At 41.2% G+C, this 22,574-nt stretch overlaps 2 long non-coding RNA genes across 3 annotated transcripts; both read right to left on the reverse strand.

Annotated features, from left to right (window-relative positions):
• Positions 1-139: 139 nt before the first annotated feature.
• Positions 140-5,921, reverse strand: LOC140578111 (uncharacterized). 2 transcript variants are annotated; one of them, XR_011982121.1, is made up of 11 exons: positions 5,720-5,921; positions 5,201-5,613; positions 4,970-5,111; positions 4,230-4,871; positions 3,879-3,959; positions 3,540-3,625; positions 2,470-2,533; positions 1,041-1,107; positions 671-825; positions 448-558; positions 140-266 (listed from the first exon to the last, which is right to left on the reverse strand). It is a non-coding gene; the product is annotated as an uncharacterized lncRNA (long non-coding RNA). The 2 variants fall into 2 exon arrangements; XR_011982120.1 differs by having other exon boundaries at positions 667-825.
• Positions 5,922-18,501: 12,580 nt separating this feature from the next.
• Positions 18,502-20,957, reverse strand: LOC140578120 (uncharacterized). Its single transcript, XR_011982138.1, has 7 exons — positions 20,838-20,957; positions 20,425-20,734; positions 20,204-20,323; positions 19,958-20,110; positions 19,759-19,861; positions 19,292-19,673; positions 18,502-19,196 (listed from the first exon to the last, which is right to left on the reverse strand). It is a non-coding gene; the product is annotated as an uncharacterized lncRNA (long non-coding RNA).
• Between the last annotated feature and the right edge of the window lie 1,617 nt (positions 20,958-22,574).

Genomic DNA, 22,574 nt, shown 5'->3' on the forward strand with positions numbered 1-22,574 from the left:
TAATGAAAAGCTGATAAAACTTAAAATGTGGTTCGGTCATGTGTGTAGTCTGTGTGTAGACAAGGAAACAGAGGCATAGTAGCTGTTATTTTTTTATTCCAAAGTCATCCAATTTGCTATTTTCCTTACATACCCACCCATTCACTCACTCACTCACTGACCCACCCACCCATTCACACACCCAAGTCTTCCGTAAGGTGTTTGCAGAACTCGCTGCAGAACCCAGGCTGTGTGAAGTTCCCCTCGTCTTCCACGCCCAATGTAGCCTATGGGACAATAAATAATAAGCAAGCATACTTAGTATCAAAACAGAGCAACAATGTTTTTCATTGCATACTTTCAAGAAAATATTCAGGACCTGACACACAATAAATTGTTCTGGTGACTTTCTTTTTGCAACCACTGACTTCAGCAACAATTGTCAACATTCTTACACAGTATGCATACCTGGTAAGCTGTTCTTATAAGTCTCTAGACAGTGCTGGCAGCATTCCAGGCGATACAATCGTCGGAATTGTGCTTGATAGGCCGCACTGTACAGTTTCCATGGGACTACACCTGTAGGTTTCAAATTTAAGAATGATTCATTAGAGTAAAATCCCTTGTTAATGGGAATACAAACATCCTAACTCAAAGGGTATTCAAATATCATAATATGTTTTATACCTACTGTCAAGCCACTGAAAATGCGCTCGGGCACGGAATGTTTCCCTTCCGACTAAGTCCCAAAAAAAGGTGACAAACAAGTGACAGCTTTAAAAAAGCTTTGTCACCCTCGAACAGGACTACTTCTAAAAGGATATCCTCCAGGACGTCGAGGGGGATCTGTGAAAGAAATCATACAAGCACGCAAATATTATTTTACAATAGTTCTGTAATATAACAAAAACAGACAAAAATAGCATGACTTCTACATTCCAACTCCAACTGCTTAAAATGAAGCTCATTGTTTTCACATTTTTGTAGGGTACAGCACAGTAAGCACAGAGAAAAAAAGAGAAAAACAGCAGGTTCAGCTGTAAGATCAGCTACATAAATACCTGTTCAATGGAGATGGAACCCATTCCTCCTCCTCTACCATCTGTGCTTTCAACACATTGAATTTTCCTAAAAGAAATGATATTGTCACAACTATTGTAAAACTATGACATATTGTAATGGTATCACATAGAGTTGACTCCACCTGAGGGCACAGGTGTAAAACAATTTGATCACGTTGGGCACCAGACCTGGAAAAAGGCAGTCATGATACTACCAGCTTGTCAGACTGAAAGGCTTATATGCATATGGGTCAGAACAATGCATCAGAGTGATAAATATTACAGCATCAACTTTGTAAGGTGTATCAATCCCCACTAGGGTTGTAACGGTATACCGGTATGGCGGTTTATTGTGATATTGACATGTACGATTATCATATCATGCACATTTGCCTATCCGCGGTTTGGAAAAAAAAAAAAGAAACCAGATCTCACCTGCGCTGCTGTGTATATGGAACTTCTTTCCGCTTTACTGCTTAGACTCCACCCATAAATGCACAGCGGCGAAAATGTCCGATAGTGGCTGCAAATTCTAATCTCTATTTCCTGCCGAAAAAAAAATTAAAATCTGCAGTATGGGAATATTTTGGGTATCCGAAAAATGATCGTGGGGTGGATATCCAGTTTGCAAGAAATGTGGACGAACAGTGGCCGCAAAAGGAGGAAATACGTCGAACATGTTCTCCCATATTCGCGAACACCATCCCTCCGTGAAGATAAAGGTAAGTTCCATTTATAACTTAAAGCCGTATTATTTCTGTGATGCAGAGGGAATCCCGGAATCCAGTCATGTAATTGGAGTCAATTACAGTATAATTCAGATGCCACGTAAAATGTCCGATTTGATAGATAGATGGATGAATAAATCAAAATATAGCTGTGCAGCAAATTAAATCGCGATGTGCGTCTGTGAATATACAGCGCAAAAAGGCTGCCGCTTGCTCATTAACCAACTACCCCCCCCCCCCCCCCCCCACACCACACACACACACACACACACACACAGCGGCACAGATGATTATTTTGTCCTCCAGGTTCGTGTGCCGCCCCCCATAGAATCCCTCCCGGCGCCCTCCCAACTTCATCCCTTATCGTCTCCGCTCGCCCATCCTCTAGAAAAACGCTTTATTTAGATTATTTTTGTTTTCCTCCAAGTTCGTGTGCCGCCCCCCACGTGACATGAAAAAGTGCCGCCCCGGGCGGCTGCCCCGTTCGCCCATGCCTAAAACCGCCACTGCATGATGGTCATGGTTTTTAAAGCGTCTGCTGTCTCATTCACTATGTGAAGACGTGAACACATGAACATATCCAGAGCTACTCTCAAGAGAACACTTAATGATCACTTTATAATTTTATTTAAAAGAATAATCATCAAATACACTAACTGAAAACTCATAGGTGTTTAGTACAAGTGGACACATTCTCTCACCTCAGCGGTCAAGATTGAGCCCTGAAAATCTCAACATGCTTACATTTCTTCATCATAATCTGACCTGAAAAAAAGCAAAGAAATGCATGCTGCTATGATAATCTCAGGAAAATATTAACAAACATGACCCTGCACATATTGCTCTCCCATATATGCTGTTAAAGAGGAAGGACAGTTTGATTTATTCTTGTCTAATATAAAGAGAAATAACTTATTCCTTATTTTGTTCAAATGGGAGATGCGCAGCTTTATTTTATTTATTTTTCCCCCAAAAGTTAGACTCATACTTCCATAAGTTTTTTTTATTTTCATTAAAAAAAAGTTTGTTACAATAAACCATGTTCATCCAAAAACCATATCTCTTTTTATTCATTTAAGGGTCATTGTAGCTGATGATTATACTAATAATAATGATAGTTTAATACCGTATACCACGAAACCGTGATATTTTCTGAGACGATTATCATACCGTGAAAATCTCATACCGTTACAACCCTAATCCCCACCTTCAGATCAGATCACTAAGACCAATTAATCTGACTCCATTAAATTATGCTGCTGTTTGTAATAGGGTCAGTGGTGGCCTAATGGATAGGGAAGTGCACTTGTAATCGAAAGGTGCCACTGAAGTACCCTGAGCAAGGTACCACCCCCAAGCACTGCTCTCCTCTGCAATGTCATGGTGTCATATAGGTTAAATGCAGAGTACACATTTTGTTGTTGTGCACTGTGTGCTGTGGTGTGTCAATGACAACTAATCACTTCACTTATATGCCATGCACTACGAGGCATCACAGAAAATATTTAAAAAGTATGACACAAAAGGAATTGTATTACTGATTAATGAATAGTTTGTTTCCAAGTTATAAATAATATAATAACCGATACATTAGATGTTAAAAGTTATAACACCCATAAACAATGACAACTGTATTACATGAAATGGTTGCCAATTGTTAAATGGTTTCCAAATTTGCGACTAAGAGAGCCCATGCGGCAATCAATCAAATGAGTCAATCAATATATAAACAAACAAACAAATACGGAGGAACAAAACATAAAACATGCACCTCTGAGTCTCTGATTTCCGATCGGGCACTTGTGTGCTCCAGATGTGGTAGTCCCCAGCAGTCATCACTGCACACTGGTAGATCTCCTGTCATACATATCAGACCATGCATGAAAATATTAACCAAATAAGTGTTTCACCACATTTCTGTGATACTGAGCCATCTTATGAAGCATATAACACTTTCTTAGGGTGGCTGAAGGTTGGTATACATTTAGCTGCAGATCAAGTACCCACTGCAAACATACATAAGTATACATATTCTAAAAAACATGGATGTGTTAAGGTTTTTATTAAGTTGTACAACCAGGCCCTCAAAAAATATATATTGTCTTCATACCAGGGGATGCTGCAGTTGTCATACCATGAGCTGGTGCTGCTGTTGTTGTTTGTGCTTGTTCGGCTGGTGCTTCAGCTGGTGCTGCAAAAAAGCACATTTTAAACCAAATGATTTAGAATGAGTTAAATCGGTTGTACTGCATGCATTTCTCATCAACGCTATGCTGTCTAGCATTTCTGACAGATTTGTAAGTTATAGCTTTATGATCTTTCAAATTGCAAAATAAACATGAGGAATCACCTACAATTAAAAGACAAATATAACTTCACGGCACCGGACAGCAAAATTACATAAACATGACATAAACATGACATTACCACTAATAATTTAGAATGAGGGTGGAATACATACCCAAAACTGTCTGACCATTGGAATTTAACTGTATGTCCACTCCTTTGCCCAATCTCTTCTTCATGCTTTCTATGGTTCTTGAATTTCTAGCATTGTTGTAGTGACACAAAATATTTCGCATCAAAAAGACATGCGATGAGGGAGTCATCATGTTGAGAAAATGATTGTTTTTCCTCATTCCAGCTGGAAGAGCACACGGGCTGTTGATCCAACCACGTAACTCTGGGACCAGTTCCACCTTTCGCAAGACATCCCTGGCATCTTTTGAGTTTGCCTCATGAAATCTATCATAAAGAGCATAATGCTCAGACGATCCAGTTATAGGGTGGCCATTTTCATCAGGAACTGGCTTCTTGGTGACTAGCCATGGCAAGCTCACTTTTATCTGTCCAGTAGTGGCACATCTGATGTTATCTTCAGTAGGCTCAAGTAACCTACCCCCATGAGGTTTGAAGGGTAATGATTCTGGATCTCTTAGGTTGGTATGTGTTGCCAACCCTCTCGCAAAATCATATAATACAATGTTTGGAAAATGTTTCATCGACAATAAAAGGTCAGCAAAGTCCCGGGGGCTCTCAGCCCTTATGTTGAACTTAACACCATACACCACAGCACAAGGACAGGTGACCACAGCCCATCCACCTGTTTAAGGAAACTGTAAATCAGAGTGCAACCATTCCAAGTAATGAAACTAAGAACTGTCTGTAAAAACGGTCTCTCAGTAATAGAACACAACTTACCAGAAGCTCCCCAGATCTGTGAAAACACCTTATCATAACTCGCTCTGTTCTTCATTTCTTGTTGAAGTCTCGTTACCAGGTCCATCCGTGAGCCTTTGGGGTCTATGCCACACTGTCGGCACAGAGCACGCACAGCTTCCATCTATAATGAACATTAGTATAGTTGGTCTGGCGTGGTTCAAAAACACACATCTTTGACAAAACTGACAAAAATTGACTTAAGTTCAGTACCTTGAGCTTAAGAAGTTCATCAGTCAGTCGGTCCTCTGTGAGGTTAAACTCAGATTCCTCCTTTGCACTACAAGCAGAATACACTTCTTTGTATTCAGTGTTGAGTACAACATCCCTATCTCTTGTGTGAGGACCAATCCACGGAGCCCAACTATGGTAACTGGGATGGACGACAAATGGGTTTGACTTGTTGCCTTTAAATGATGTTAGAAAATATTATTAACATAACAGTACATTATTCCACGATAAACAAAGTAAATGCTAGAATACTGTCATCCCACCTAGAACATTGTGCGGACTGTACTTACTTGGGACCAACCCACGGCTGATCATTTCAAGGGAAACCATCTCCCAGAAATTTTCAACACTTACCTTTCCATCAAAAGTCTGAGATGGTTCCTCAATGCTGCTCACTAAGGAAAGCAAGACTTAAGTAAGCATGTTCCAAACAGTCATAGCTGGATATGTGGTGCTTGAAACAATGTAAGACTAAGAAAATGAATAAATGTGTTCACTTACCAGGCATGCTAAAAACGCCCTTCTCATGAAGGTCCATCACAACAGATACTGGATGATAACCACACGATACACAAGCATATGTGTAACCGAGGTCTGACAGTGCTTCAAAGCTTAAATAAGCCTGCAGGACCCTTTCCCTGGATGGATAGGTTTTACCAGAGGTCTTCTCCAACACATCCATGGCACTCCCTACTGCCTGATGAGTCTGTGAAATTGATGTATGACATTTAAAGGCTTTACAATATATTATTTTGATAAAGTATTCGTAATTGTTTTAAATGATTAAAACAACAGAACATGGTTCCTACCTGAAGTGTATTGCGTAGAAAATGGCACATGTATATGGACAGAAGTGTGTGGTCATCGAAATTGTGGACACCATCAGTCCACTCCTGGTATCGATATGCCATACCACACCTGTAGCACCATTTTCTGTACACTGAAATTCCTAATGGACACAAGCACCAGTAAATGTTACACATTTATCTTTCACCATTTTACACTGTGACATGTCTCTATACTTTGCACAGTACTAAAAGCCAGTGTATGAAATTATCTCAGTAAGCATACAAGTGTGAATTGCTGGGAAGGAGGCTAAGCTGCTGATAGTGGAAGTCATGGCTACACTGACATTTACAGTACATGTAGTGAGTAATGAAATGTTAAAATATCGATAATAAATATTTAAATAAAGAGAGAACATACCTTCTATGACATCAGTGATTGTTAGGATTTTAGCCTTAGATGTAATCAGCACAGGTTCGCTTAGAGGAGTGGGCTCTAAACATTCTGAGCAAAAGGTTTCTGATGGTATGAAGTGCACAGGGAAATGAATGGTCTTGACCACGTCTGAGGGGAAAATCGCAGGCAGTTTCTTCTTATGAAAAATGTATTGAACCATCCGCGACAGATTTTTGCCTTCAGGTGAGTATGGAGCTCCTTCTTCTAGGTCAAAACTTTCCATGTCAATTGGAAAATGTTCTGTGATGTTCTCCTCCACACTTCTGGTTTTTCTGAAGAGTGCCTGGTCTGTTTCAAATAAATGCCACTTGGCAACATATTTAGGTATGCATGACTGCCTTGGGTTCGCGCAAGGACAATGCCATGAAATGATTTTAGAATTGTACCTTACCACCACTCTGCCAAGCCGGCTGTAATAGGAGATAGTTGACTCGTATACAGAAATGTGCTTTTTGTAGGGGGGTCCACACACAGTCACCAGACAGGACAACGGGACTCCTGCATCATTTGCTTCTCTCTGACGTACCAAACACCTTTCCTTTTTGTCTTCCCCAAACCACTTGTCATGTACCATCACCTGCAAAACATCCTCTGTAAGTGATGGAGTGTCCATTCTGGCTGGAGGGCAGTACACGAGGGACTGAATGTGGTGGCACTCAAATGGACGAAGGTTTGACCTCTCTGCAAACTCTGCATTAATTCTGCAGATATCCAGCTCACACATTGTTTTTTGTTCAGGACCCCATGTCCTTTTAATGACACGTACTGGTGTGCTGGGTGCTATAAAAGACTTTGCTACTGCAAACACTCCATTTGTGTAATCAACACACTGAGCACTGAGGTGGTTCTGTGCCGTAATGTCCATTTTGATGGGAGTGTGACGTCTTCGAAGATGTATCCGTAGGTTCCGTCTATTAAGGATTAGGCCACAGCTAGTACACTTCACTGTTTTCTGCTTTCTTTGGGTGAGGGGGTGGTAGTGCTGGTGCTGCTGAGGAGCCAGGATCAGAGGAACATGAAGAAAGTGAGGGGTGGAGGATGGGGACTGGGGGAGGGGGACATGCAGCTTCAGAAGCAGTAAAGGAGGGAGCAGGAGAGGCGGGAGGTGACTGATGCGCTTCCGTTGTGGTTGGCTTGGTTTCACTGATGCATTGGGATACATGATGTTTAAACTGGTCTTTGCGTATTATTGTTTGGCTGCAATAAAGACAATGAAAGTGTCCTGTGGGTCTGCAATAATTGTTGCATTTGCTGATGAAGAAACCTGCAAGACGGCAACATGAAGACCAAAGCTATCAACAGAAAAGAAAGGTATACACAGAACGGGACTGGGGGAGTGAGGTCAGGAGTAGCTGATCAGAAAGTTACAGTGTCAAACAAAACACAAACATAGGTAAATTAGCTTACCAATATTCACATGACTTCAGGGACTCCCACTAAGGAACTCCACATCATTTTGTCTATCTTGATTGTAAGAAGTGCATTCTACATTTAAGCATGTGTATGTTTTAAAACCACCAAAATCAATAGACCAATAAACATCATTAGGAATTACCTCTATGCTGTACTGCATGTCTCACGTGGCTCTGAATGTGTGTTGTAAATTTGAATTGTTGGTCAGTTGCATAAGTGCAGCATGGGCATCTGAACACACCATCTAGGCAAAACCTTGTTGCATCAGGACTGGCCTGTAAATGCGTTGGATGCTTTAAAACATAAACAATAAAACATTGTGTAAACTTACTGTTACTCTGAGGTGCACGCTCATTCTAACAACATAACATGCATGCAGAAGTAATGCAGCTTGTAAGGTTATCAGCTGTGATATCGATAAAATATCTTATATAGCATTCATATCATCAGCATTAACTTGAGTATCCTGAGCATCATAATATAGCCTAAACATCTGCATAATTAACAATCATAATATACTATTTTTACATAAATACCATTCAGGTTGTTGGTGTAATTTAATAATATATCGGTCACATACTCCATAACTCTTAATAAAACAATTCGGTCATCATAATCAGAAAAACTCAAAAGCACCTGTCGTAGTCTGTTTTCTACATATGCATTTGATAAATATTTTGCAATATTGTCATATAATTTTTAGGACATAAGGCCCAGACCTGCGGTCCCCGAAACAAAAGAGAAACAACCTAGCAGCAAAACGTACGGTCTGCGTTTTCTAGTGTTACGCCCTAAAACAAAACATATATACATGAATTATTTATTCAAATTTCATTTTAGTCTATTCAATGTGTTACCCTTCTCATGATCTGAATCTAAGGGCATTTCAAGTCCCAAACTTTTAACTAGTGATGGGATTTATGGCTCTTTGAGGGGATCCGGATCTTGGCGATCCGTTCCTTTCAAAGAGCCGTTCAAAAGAACGGCTCTTTTGGCTCTTTTTAAATATTTAGTCAGTTTTAAGAAGCCAGCTTGGGGGCATCTCAGTTTATCGTGGAAATAATCACTGGGAGGAATGATGAGGTGAGATTTGTAGTCAAATAATTAAATCTCAGATATCACACACCAATATCTGAGTTTGAATTATTCTGAAATATTGATTATTACCTCATTTGTCATCTGTGGACTATATTCCATAGGATTGCACAACATCCCTCTGCTTAGACAGTGACATCACTATTTTGGATTTACCTTTAGTACAAAGTGTGTGTATGTGTAAAGCTATGTTGACTTATGTTATTCATACAATACCTACTCACAAATAAACATCAAAAACAAAGCCGGCTGCAATGAATTTCTGTGCAAAACAGCTTTTACTACAAACACTTCCACACAATGTGGAAGTGAAGGATGCGTGCACAACTATCATCATGCTGTTAGGCAGTAGCACCCCTGCGCTGGGTGCGCCCCTCCTCCTATAACTGTTCTGTCTCGCGGAGGAGCTAATTTGTGTGCATCTGTGTGAAACACGCATAGGCAAAAAAGAACGGCTCCCCTCCAGCCGCGACTCGGCTCCCATCGTTCATGTTTATGAGCCGTTCAAAAGAATTGGTTCGTTCGCGAACGTCACAACTCTACTTTTAACTAGAGACACAATATTTAAGTAGAGGCATACCCAAGCGAAACAAGAGAAAATGTGAAACAGGCACAACTACTTTAGCCCAAGTTTTTAAAAATGAGAAAAAGCCGTAATCAGTTTAACAGTTTTATTTCAAAGTCAAAGAGAAAAAAAAACACTTCACCAAAGGCGAAGATCCATCCATAGCGGCTCTGGGTCCCGTCAGTGTAGCACAAAGCTAGCGTGATCTAGGCTGCCATTATCCAAGGAGCAGGGCCAGGCGCGTGCGACCAGTTTAAACAATGCGGGCGAAATAACTGCCTTATGGGATGCGAAGCTTGCGCATGCGCACTGACGCAGACGCGCATTTCAAAATGGCGGCGGCAGCAACAAACGCGAAAGATCTATCTACCTGTATTTTCTTAGTTTTATTCTAAACAAGATGCCCCGATTTCATTTAAATACATTTAATAGCTGTAGGAACTAGTGAGCGGTATTTAGCAACATGCTATGTTAGAATAATGCCATCAAACGTGTCTGTTAAGCATATCACAGCGGACATGCACCGAGGAAACATGGGGTAGAATCAAACAGGCCACAGGCTTTGAGATAGGCTGGCTTCCCAAGCTATTGCCCCCATTTAGCCCGAATGTCATAGACCCCCCCACATCCTGACAGAAAGATGTATTTAGTTGTATTTTGTTATCAGGGTGATCGTCCGTTCGCAGGCCACTTTGGCCATATGGTGTAGTCAAACCGTCGCGGATGTTTACCCGAAACCGGGGCATCAAACGAAGAATAAGGATTCCTTGGACAACCCATTTCAAAATATGGCAGCAACAAACGGAGTGCCCAGTTATTTCAAATAAACCATGACGTTTTTTTAAAGTATTGAAGCACTTTTCTACCAATGTGAATAATAAAGTAAACATTTTAGACCAAAAAAAAATCAACGAATAACGCTGGTAATTCGTTGTCAAAATGAGCGTACGGCATTACCCCAGAAGAGGGGTGGCAATTTGCATATGTGAAAGCCTATGTGAATGAGACACACGTGCCAAACTTTTAACTAGAGACACAATATTTAAGTAGAGGCATACCCAAGCGAAACAAGAGAAAATGTGAAACAAGCACAACTACTTTAGCCCAAGTTTTAAAAAATGAGAAAAAGCCGTAATCAGTTTAACAGTTTTATTTCAATGTCAAAGAGAGAAAAAAATACTTCACCAAACGCGAAAATCCATCGATAGTGGCTCTGGGTCCCGTCAGTGTAGCACAAACCTAGCGTGATCTAGGCTGCCATTATCCAAGGAGCAGGGCCAGGCGCGTGCCACCCGTTCTTCTTCTTCTTCTTTGGAGTTTAACGGCGGCTTGCATCCGTCAGTGTTGCACTACCGCCACCTTCTGGACGATTCTCCTTCGTAGTTTCTCCCCTCCATTTCCAGAGCAGTTCCTCCACACCTTATATTCTACCCAGCAAACCAGTAGTAGCTAGGAACTTCCAAAGGCTTTTTTTTCTTGCCTTGCCCAATCATCCCACTTTTCAATACATCTTTTATCCCTGCTCCACCCAATCCTCTTTTTCTTAATTCTCCCATCATTTCCCTCCTTTGTGCTTCATATCTTCTGCAATTTATAAGCACATGTTTTATGGTTTCAGGTGTCTTACACACCTCACAAAAACCAGTAGGATGCTTCCCTATAATATGTAACGAACTATTCAGGTTACTGTGTCCAATTCTTAATCTTGTCATCACCGTTTCCTCTCTTCTAGGCCCTCCCCAGTTCCTTGTCATTCCAACTTTATTTTGAAGGCCATATAGATGTCTCCCTTTAGATTCCCTATCCCACTGCTGTTGCCATTCTCTCACAGCTTCTTTCCAAACTATACTTTTCCCTTCAGTTTTTGACATTTTTACATATACTTCAATTTCATCTTTCTTAGTGGCTTGCTTGGCTAGCTTATCCACCCTCTCGTTACCCAAAATACCTATATGAGCTGGGACCCAAATAAGTTGAACCTATTTACCTTTTCCTTTTATTCTCATATATGTCAGCAATATTGCATACATCAGATCCTGACGGCTATTGGACATCCCTGAACTGAGACTGTACAGTGCAGACAACGAATCACTTCCAATCAAGATTTTACTTACTTTTTCTTCCTTTCCAACCCATCCTAAAGCCATCATGATGGCATATAGTTCGACTGTATACACACTCAGTTCATTCGATGTTCGTTTGCTTTCCTCACTTCCCTGGTGACCTATAACAAATGCAGATCCAGTCCTTCCAGACTCAGGATCTTTCGATCCGTCTGTGTAAATCTGAATATGGTCTCCATACTTGTGTTCCACATATCTATAAAATTCATCTACTAGGTCTATATTATTACTTATTGATTTGACTTGCCGTAATTGAAAATCAACTTCCATGGTTTCTATTTTCCACACTGGACAGTCAGGCCACATCACAGTAGGACAGAACTCTGTTTCTCTCACCCCCAAATCTCTAGCTGCCTCATCTCCTACCCACCCAAAACTATTCTTTCGTACTCCTTCCTTTTCCCAACTGGTTCGTAACACTCTCTTAGTGGGGTGACTGTCTCTATGTCCCTTCAAATTAACCCAATAATTTACAAGCAGTTGCTTACGTCGAATGTGTAAAGGCAGTTCTCCCGCTTCCACTTGAAGCGCACATACTGGAGACGTTTGAACTGCACCTAAGCATAACCTTAGAGCTCTAGCCTGTATTTTATCAAGCCTCGTAAGTACAGATTTGGCTGCTGATCCGTACACCACGCTCCCATAGTCTATTCTTGATCTTATTAAACTTACATATATATATATTTCAGTGATTGATAGTCTGCACCCCAGTCTCGTCCTGTTAAACACCTCATTGTATTTATTACTTTTTTGCACTTACTCTCCACCTTCTTTATATGTTCTCCCCAGGTCAACCATGGATCAAAATGTAAACCCAGAAAGCAAAATGTAGTAACTTTCTCCAAAGTACTTCCATATAATTTTAAAGTAACCCCCTCATTAACTTTCTTCCTAGTAAAAAACATTACTTTAGATTTTTCAACAGAGAATTTAAAACTCCATTTTATTCCCCACCTCTCAACCTGCTGGATACCTTCTTGCAGTTTCTTAACTATATACTCCACATTTCTTCCTCTTTTCCAGAGTGCCCCATCATCCGCAAACAAAGATCTCCCCATGTCCTCTTGTATATGTCCATATATATCATTTATCATAATTGAAAATAATGTGGGACTTATTACACTCCCCTGAGGGGTTCCATTCTCTGCCACTTGTTTACTAGACAGTATTTTCCCTATCCTAACCTGAATTGTTCTGTCTTTCAGAAAATCCCTAACCCAATTAAAAAGTCTTCCTCTAATTCCCATTGTATATAACTTAATCATCAACCCCTCTCTCCATAGCATATCATATGCTTTTTCCACATCAAAAAAGACTGCTACAACTGTCTCTTTATTCACTTGAGCTTTCCTTACCTCATCTTCCAAGCATAACACTGCATCCATAGTACCCCGTCCTCTCCTAAATCCACTTTGACACTCAGTCACCATTCCTTGTTTTTCCATAACATACATTAGTCTCTCATTTATCATTCTTTCCATTAGTTTACAGATATGAGAGGTTAGGGCAATGGGTTGATAATTTGATGGCTTACTAGAATCTTTCCCAGGTTTCCTTACTGGTATAATAATGGCTTCCTTCCAGCTGTTCGGCACTCTACCTGCTTCCCACACTTTATTGAAGAGGCCCAGTAACACCTTCTTCCCCTCATCACTCAAATGCTTTAGCATTATATAGCAAATTTCATCTTTCCCCGGTGCAGACAGCCCAGTTTTTGCCAGTGCTTTGCTTAACTCTTCCAGACTAAATGGTAAATTTTGGTCACCGTCGTCTCTTCCCATGACTTGCAGTGCGTCCAGATTCTCAGTACTAGTTTTCTCTCTACCCCTCTTCCCTTCTTCAGATAAATTATTAGTGCTGTGAACTTTAGCAAACGCATTGACCAGCATTTCACCCTTTTCTTCATTTGTCACTGCAACCTCATTCCCATCACTCAACACCGGGTAGCTCCAATCTCTCCTTTCTCCACCCATCATCTTAATCATTGTCCACACATCTCCTATTTGAGTAGTGTTCCCAATTGAACTGCAGTAAGTCCTCCAACATATTCTTTTTGCTTGCCTTACCGTTTTCCTTACTATTGCTTGAGCACATTTATACTGAACCATATGCATGAAATTATGTGATCTTTTCATTACTTTAAACGCTTTATTTCTGTTTTGGACTGCTTTTTTACATTCTTCATTCCACCATGGAACTTCCCTTCTTTTTACTTTACCTTGACTTTTTGGGACAGATTCTAGCGCTGCTGATATTATACCCTGCCTTACAGTATGTTCAAACATTTCTATATCACCATCATACACAACCTGATTTAAATATTTGTCACTTTCTTTCCGAAATTTATCCCAGTTAGCTCTTTCAAACACCCATCTGCCTCCTCTTCCTTCATTAACTTGTGACATATTTATATTGATGCTACACAAAACTGGATAGTGATCACTTCCCATTGTTCCTTCCTTATACACATTCCAAGTACACAATGCTGCCACATTGCTAGACACCAATGTGAGATCCAGGACAGACACCCTTCCAGTCCTAACCTCTATTCTTGTTTTAGTCCCATCATTTAAACACACTAAATTTTTCTCCTCCAGTAACTCTTCTATCACTTGCCCATTAATATCCACTTTGTCACTTCCCCACAATGTATTATGTGCATTGAAGTCCCCACACCATATAACATTACTACTACCTTGTTCCTCTACCTCCTCAAGGTGATTTACTTGTAGTCTTCTACATGGATTATAAAAATTTATAATTACAAATTTCTTCCCCCCACCCCATACTTCCACTGCTACATATTCATATTCACTCCCTACACCTACCACCCTGTGCGGTACCCCTTGTTTCACAAAAGTAACACATCCCCCTCCACCACCTCTTACCCTATCCTGTCTAATCGCTACATATCCATACATAACAAAATCCAAATGTGGTTTTAGCCAGGATTCCTGTATACACATAACGTCTGGTTTGACTTTCCAATTAGCAATGGACTGTTTGAATTCTTGCCCATTGGCAATCAGGCTCCTTGCATTCCAGTGAAGGAGCAACATTAATACAGTAATTAACCCACACATGTTACCTCTTGACTAGCCTGCACACTTAGTTCATCCCTTACCTCTTCCCATTTCAAACCTACCATACCTAGATGATTTATCGCTGCTTTTACTATAATCTGGATTCTTCCTGTTTTAGATCTGCTTTCAGCTGTAGCATTTATTACTCCTGCTATAAATGTCACCAGTTTCTTCTTCTCCTCCCACAGATTTTTACGTTCTTGTCGGACTTCTCTTGTCGCTCTCTCCATACCATCCCTTTCACCCCTCTTATTTTCCATCCCCGTCCGTTCAACAGCCTCAGAATAAGAAAGGTTTTCCTTTACTCTCACTTGCTGTATTTTCACTTGCTTTTTCATCATTTCACATCCCCAAAATGCAACACTGTGATTCCCTCCACAGCTACAACACTTTGGCTGCACTTCTGCCCCACATTTCCCATACTCGTGGTCTCCACTGCACCTGGCACATCTTCTTTGTCCTTTGCAAACCTTAGCCACATGTCCAAATTTTTGGCAGTTATAGCATCTCATTGGCTTAGGCGTATATTCCCTCACACTATATCTCAGAAATCCATAATATACCTCTTTCGGCACTTCCTTTGACTCAAACACAACCAAAACCGATTCTGTGTCAACTTTGTCAACTCCCCTTGTCAATCTTACAGCGCTTTTCACTGACTTATTCTGCACCTTCAAGTCCTCAATTAGCCCTTTTATATTTACAGTAAGAGGAATTCCATATATTACCCCCTTACTGCCACCCATGCTTCTTTCCCCCACTCTTACTACTGTAACTATTTTAATTTTTCCCATACTACTCATCTTCATTGCCTTTTCCATCTGCTCCACACTACTACAACCTACAAGTAAATTTCCATCTCCCAAAATTCTTGCATATGTTACTTCTCCTACTTGTCCTCTTATTACTTTCGTTAACTTAAGTGGGTCCATCCTCTTAACTCCTCCCTCTCCTTCAAATCGTACCACTACATTAAACAATCTTTTCACTAGACACTCCGTCACCATCCCTACCGTCACTTTCCGTTCCAGGTGCACTAGCCTCACCTTTTTTCTTTCTCTTACGACTTGTACCCTGCCGTACTGACTGCCCTCTACTTACTTCTTCCCAATCACTTTCTCTCCCCACATCACTACTAGTCCCCTCTTGCGCACTACAGTCCATACCATCCGTTCTCGTCCCTGCCATTTTGCTTAAGTTGATATAACGTGGCCGACGCAGAAGCTGCGGGGAAACACCGCTACCGGACCCATACAGGCCGTCGGCCGATGCCTCCCACACCACTCCCCAATCGACTCACTACCAACTTTCACTTCTACTTCCAATTCCAGGATCAGAAAACTTTGTATTCAATCCACCGCAGTCTTGGATGCAAATCCGTTTAATTCAGACAGAGCCAAAAAACACCCCGTCGCCCCGTGCCACCCGTTTGAACAATGCGGGCCAAATAACTGCCTTATGGGATGCGAAGCTTGCGCATGCGCACTGACGCAGACGCGCATTTCAAAATGGCGGCGGCAGCAACAAACGCGAAAGATCTATCTACCTGTATTTTCTTAGTTTTATTCTAAACAAGATGCCCCGATTTCATTTAAATACATTTAATAGCTGTAGGAACTAGTGAGCGGTATTTAGCAACATGCTATGTTAGAATAATGCCATCAAACGTGTCTGTTAAGCATATCACAGCGGACATGCACGGAGGAAACATGGGGTAGAATCAAACAGGCCACAGGCTTTGAGATAGACTGGCTCCCCAAGCTATTGCCCCCATTTAGCCCGAATGTCATAGACCTCCCCCCCCCACATCCTGACAGAAAGATGTATTTAGTTGTATTTTGTTATCAGGGTGATCGTCCGTTCGCAGGCCACTTTGGCCATATGGTGTAGTCATAAACCGTCGCGGATGTTTACCCGAAACCGGGGCATCAAACAAAGAATAAGGATTCGTTAGACAACCCATTTCAAAATATGGCAGCAACAAACGGAGTGCACAGTTATTTCAAATAAACCATGACCTTTTTTTAAGGTATTGAAGCACTTTTCTACCAATGTGAATAATAAATTAAACATTATGTGAAAGCCTATGTGAATGTGACACAGGTCCCAAACTTTTAACTAGAGACACAATATTTAAGTAGAGGCATACCCAAGCGAAACAAGAGAAAATGTGAAACAAGCACAACTATTTTAGGGGTGAGGGTAAAATGCGGACCGTTTACAAACAGCGGATTCCGTGTTTAATAGTGTTGAGGCAATGTTTTCTAGCCATTTAAGAAAGGCAGCAAAGGTTTTTTTTTTATACCTTTAAACATTAACAAAAACCGCTAATGTCTTTTCTTTAAAATTTTCAAGTCTATTTCTGTCTGGTTTTTCGCGATAAGTTGCGTGAACGCCTGAGTTGGTGTGTTTTAGTTGGATACACATCGAGGTCCTGACAGAAATAATTATGTCTGCTTTCACAGACCTAAAGTTAAACTCTAAAGCCCATCGGCGTGTGTGTGTGTGCTTGTGCACATGAGCACAAGCACATGGTTCAATGTAACTGTAGCAGCTTATTCCATTCATTCATTGTGCACATACACACATACACTCACCTAAAGGATTATTAGGAACACCATACTAATATGGTGTTTGACCCCCTTTCGCCTTCAGAACTGCCTTATTCTACGTGGCATTGATTCAACAAGGTGCTGAAAGCATTCTTTAGAAATGTTGGCCCATATTGATAGGATAGCATCTTGCAGTTGATGGAGATTTGTGGGATGCACATCCAGGGCACGAAGCTCCCGTTCCACCACATCCCGAAGATGCTCTATTGGGTTGAGATCTGGTGACTGTTGGGGCCATTGTAGTACAGTGAACTCATTGTCATGTTCAAGAAACCAATTTGAAATGATTCGAGCTTTGTGACATGGTGCATTATCCTGCTGGAAGTAGCCATCAGAGGATGGGTACATGGTGGTCATAAAGGGATGGACATGGTCAGAAACAATGCTCAGGTAGGCCGTGGCATTTAAACGATGCCCAATTGGCACTAAGGGGCCTAAAGTGTGCCAAGAAAACATCCCCCACACCATTACACCACCACCACCAGCCTGCACAGTGGTAACAAGGCATGATGGATCCATGTTCTCATTCTGTTTACGCCAAATTCTGACTCTACCATTTGAATGTCTCAACAGAAATCGAGACTCATCAGACCAGGCAACATTTTGTTGTCCAAAACTGTCCAATTTTGGTGAGCTCGTGCAAATTGTAGCCTCTTTTTCCTATTTGTAGTGGAGATGAGTGGTACCCGGTGGGGTCTTCTGCTGTTGTAGCCCATCCGCCTCAAGGTTGTGCGTGTTGTGGCTTCACAAGTGCTTTGCTGGATACCTCGGTTGTAACGAGTGGTTATTTCAGCCAAAGTTGCTCTTCTATCAGCTTGAATCAGTCGGACCATTCTCCTCTGACCTCTAGCATCAACAAGGCATTTTCGCCCACAGGACTGCCGCATACTGGATGTTTTTCCCTTTGCACACCATTCTTTGTAAACCCTAGAAATGGTTGTGCGTGAAAATCCCAGTAACTGAGCAGATTGTGAAATACTCAGACCGGCCCGTCTGGCACCAACAACCATGCCACGCTCAAAATTGCTTAAATCACCTTTCTTTCCCATTCTGACATTCAGTTTGGAGTTCAGGAGATTGTCTTGACCAGGACCACACCCCTAAATGCATTGAAGCAACTGCCATGTGATTGGTTGATTCAGGGCTCTAGACTAACTTTTTGCACTGGTTGCACTGGTGCGCCTAACTTTTTTTCTTAGGTGCACCAGCACAAAAGTTAGGTGCACCCAAATTTTCAACCGCATCACATTTAACACCGCAGTTTTACAAGTTCACTTTATTTATTTATTTATTTGTTTGTTTGTTTTTTAATCGCTGTCCATATAGGCAATATTGACTTGTAAATGATTAACTAACAATCTGGTCAATATAAAGTTCTTTATTTGAAGGCAAGCACAATTCTACAAGAAAGGTAACTTACTGAAAAAGTGTTGGTGCTTAAAGTGCTTTACTGAGCTGAAATTTAAACTTAAAAAATCTCAAGATAAATTACCTAAAAAGAAAATCTAAATTAAGTGTTTTAAGGGCTTCAAACTGAACATCTCATGGCTCAATGTCTTATGGACTATCCTCCATTGCAGTCACATGCCCCTCGGATGGCCAACTCCTGTAGTTTGGCCTTCTTGATCTTTGGCCTTGACTAAACCAGCTGGCCACACTCTCTCTAGCATCAAAATCTTCCAGACTTGGCCCCTCTACACTGATTCTTATCAGATCTTCCACTGTGTCTGAATGAAGGGATGCTCTAGTGTCTGATTTGATCCTCTTCTGTGCAGAGAACCCTCTCTCACAAACTGCAGCTGAGACAGGGAGGACCAGCATAATATGTACAAGGTGCAGGATGTTCTGAGAAAAAAAAATACATTCAAGAATTTATTTAAGCAATGTGTGTACGATAGCAAAACTGACACAATCTTACAAGAACATTAACAAAAACTGACCTTGTACTCTGAACAGTAGGGCTCTCTGGTCAACATGAGCTCCCAAAGGCTGAGGTAGGTCTTGTCTTTGAACATCCTGGCAATTAACAGCTTCAAGCCTACAAACTTCTTTTGCATGCTCAGTGGTTACACCATTTCTGAAAATGATGATTACACAGCTAATCAGTGTTCACATGAACAAAATATCTACCAACAGCACACATAATATTGTAGTAATCCACCAGCTACCTTCTCAGGACTGTGGAGAAGTGATCCAATAGAAATGCAAGGTCATCAGCACCATGGTCCACTAAGTCCTCTTGGTTCTCTGGCCAGCTATCATGATTGAAAATTTTGAAGCATTTGACAGCCTTAGTTGTGTCAGACTCAGAAGCACTCTCCCCTGTTGTAAGAACAAATACATTTTAGTAAATGAGTAACAATATTTCTTATCTACATGTGTTTATAAGACAGGTGACTACACTTGCCTAGGAGGCTACTGAATCTTGCTTTCAGATGTTTTACAGTGGATTTGATTGTTGCATCCATTACTCCTGCCAGCTTTGATGCCTCTCCTTTGAGTGTTATTGTCTGTGTGTTGCATAAACCATAAATAGAGATTGTGAGTTAGATATTAGAAATATTTGTAAAAATGGACTGTTCTAGGAGACAAAACCATACATATACCTGGAATTTGTAGATTGCCATTTCACCCTCATCCTGCTGTTGCCTTCTCTGCAGCCTCATGTCAGCCAGGAACTCTGACAGTTGTCCATTAGGCTTGGGTCTCACAACCATTGCCTCTGTGGTCACCAGCAGTTTTTCAAGGCCGCAAACTGCCTGTTTAGATATAACAGTGCAGTATTATTAAAACAGCTGAAGATGACCACAAACACAATTCAAATTTACACATCCCACATTCATCTCCCTTACCTGAGGTAGGATGATCTCATTCCTCTGAAGTAGGAGGCTAAACTTACTAATGCCACTGAACACGTCTGCAATAAAATGGCAAAAGGCCACAAAAGTGGCATCTTCCATTGATTTCTTAACCTGTATCATACAACAGTAAAAAATAGCCACATAGAACACTGATGAACTAAATTCCTAAAAAAAAATAAAATGAAAGGAATATTCTGAAAGAATGCACTGGCCTTTGTAGCTCAGCCTGCAATGTCTGCATTGGCAGAGGAGCCTGCCAAATGGTCCACATGGTAGTACACAGCAGTGAACTGTCCTGGTTTAAGAAAGGTCTCCAGGGCCCTTGAAACATGTGGGAGCCACCTTGTCCCCTTCACCCCACTGGGCATCAGCACATTTACCCCCAAGTCAGCCCCAACGACCCTGAGCTCTCTCATTGATTTTGGGCTGAAATGGTAGGTCTTCCAAATTAAATGTAGAAGGTCGTACAATTGCCCCATCATTGGATTGTCCCTCTGCACTGACAACATTGCCAATTCCAATCTGAAAAGATAGTCAAATTTTAAATTTAGATACATCTACATTTAAATGAAAAAAACTCACAGTGACTTTAGGGTGTCAGTCATACCTTATCTTCTAGTCTTACCTGTGAGGCATACAGTGGAAAGGCACAATATGGTCACCTGCCTCTTGCTGCAGAAGTGCTATGACACCCCCTTTGCTGCCCAAATTAACAGCAGCACCATCAGCACCCAGAGCAATGATTTTCTCCAGCCAGTTACTGCACTGGTCCCCAAGAGCAGCAAATGCTTTCTTTGAGGCAGCATAAATTCCTAATTAAACAAATAAAAACGATAATACCATTTACTACCCAGATCAAGAGTTTATAATGCAGTCTATTTATTTATTTTTATTTTTTCATTTTTAAGTATAAGAATATTATGGTTAATGCAGTAACGAGACGGTAGGCATATTATTGACATAGGCTCCATGACATGACATGGCTTACCTTGGGCATGAGCATGCTCGACCTCAATGTGTCCAATAAGTAAGTATATTCACCGGTCTTCCTCTCCTCAAGATACGACCATACACAATGACGCATTCCTTTGTGGCGATATCTGTGTCTCCGTCGATCAGGAATGCCATGTACGCACTGTTCGCAATTTGCACAGACGTCTTTTTTTTCAATGTATCTGCGACGACTCCTATAAATTGGGCGCACGCGACATCATTGCTGTACGTCAGGTTTACGTTCAAGCCATTTTTCTTCATAAGAATTATTTCGGACTTGAATTTAGTGAAGGGAAGTTCTTCTTTTGCAATATTGTAGGCAACGTTAAACTTAATTATCATCTCGGCCTCGTCTGATGATCTGTTTGCTGCTGCCTGCCGCTGAAAGGCAGCGGGGAGAGGGGACACTTGAGCAGTGCATTTATCGCGGCATGTAATGTGTTTTATAGATGCATTGTGCTTTTTCAGCGTTTCAATTCTAAATGTATTAGAACCAGTCACAAATGCACTACTGCCGGCCATGGTCTTCCCACACTCTTTACAGTAAATACAGTGCATTATATTATCGGCTTTACTGTATCTTAGCCAGGGAAACTGGTCAAGCCACTCTTTTCGAAATGTATACACTTTACCCCTTTTAATTTCAGTGGGCTCGGACTCGGTCGTATGTGGCTCATTATCTAATGCCGTCTCCGGACCAGGGCTTGCTATAACTTGGGAGGTTGATGGCTCCGTGTCAGAGCATTGGTTATGATTTTCGGACGGATCAGGCCCTAACTTAACATTCTTAACGAAAAAGCTGTCAATCGTTCTTTTCATCTTCTCTCATAATCCGCGGCTACATCCACTGTTTACCTGATGGGCTACTCACCTCTCTCTGTCTGACTACATCACATGCATTTTCAAACGTACACACACGTACTGGAATATCTGGCCCACGGCCAATCAGAGGGGGGGCGGGATCCGCCCTTCACTATCTCTGATTGGTTTAGACCACGATATGGGCCTAATGTGTGTCTGTTGTTGAACAACAGGGAGACTTTAAGAGTCACAGAGTTTCGTTTTTTTTCCCCCTCGAATGGCTGGTCGCACCGGTGCAACCTTTGATTTTTTTTAGTCACACCATTGAGAAATTAGGTCGCACTCTAGAGCCCTGTGATTAGATAATTGCATTAATGAGAAATTGAACAGGTGTTCCTAATAATCCTTTAGGTGAGTGTATATGCTATGTCGAGATCTCCTGGGGAAATCAAGAGTGTTGCCCACAAACATTGTTCAGCTTTTGGCCTAACATGGTCCTTACGTGTTTTAAAGTTGCGTGAAGTGGAGTGAGGAGCATTCTGAACATCAAACTATTTTAAGATAAATT

The sequence above is a fragment of the Paramormyrops kingsleyae genome, chromosome 13 (assembly GCF_048594095.1).
Source record: "Paramormyrops kingsleyae isolate MSU_618 chromosome 13, PKINGS_0.4, whole genome shotgun sequence".
NCBI classification, from domain to species: domain Eukaryota; kingdom Metazoa; phylum Chordata; class Actinopteri; order Osteoglossiformes; family Mormyridae; genus Paramormyrops; species Paramormyrops kingsleyae.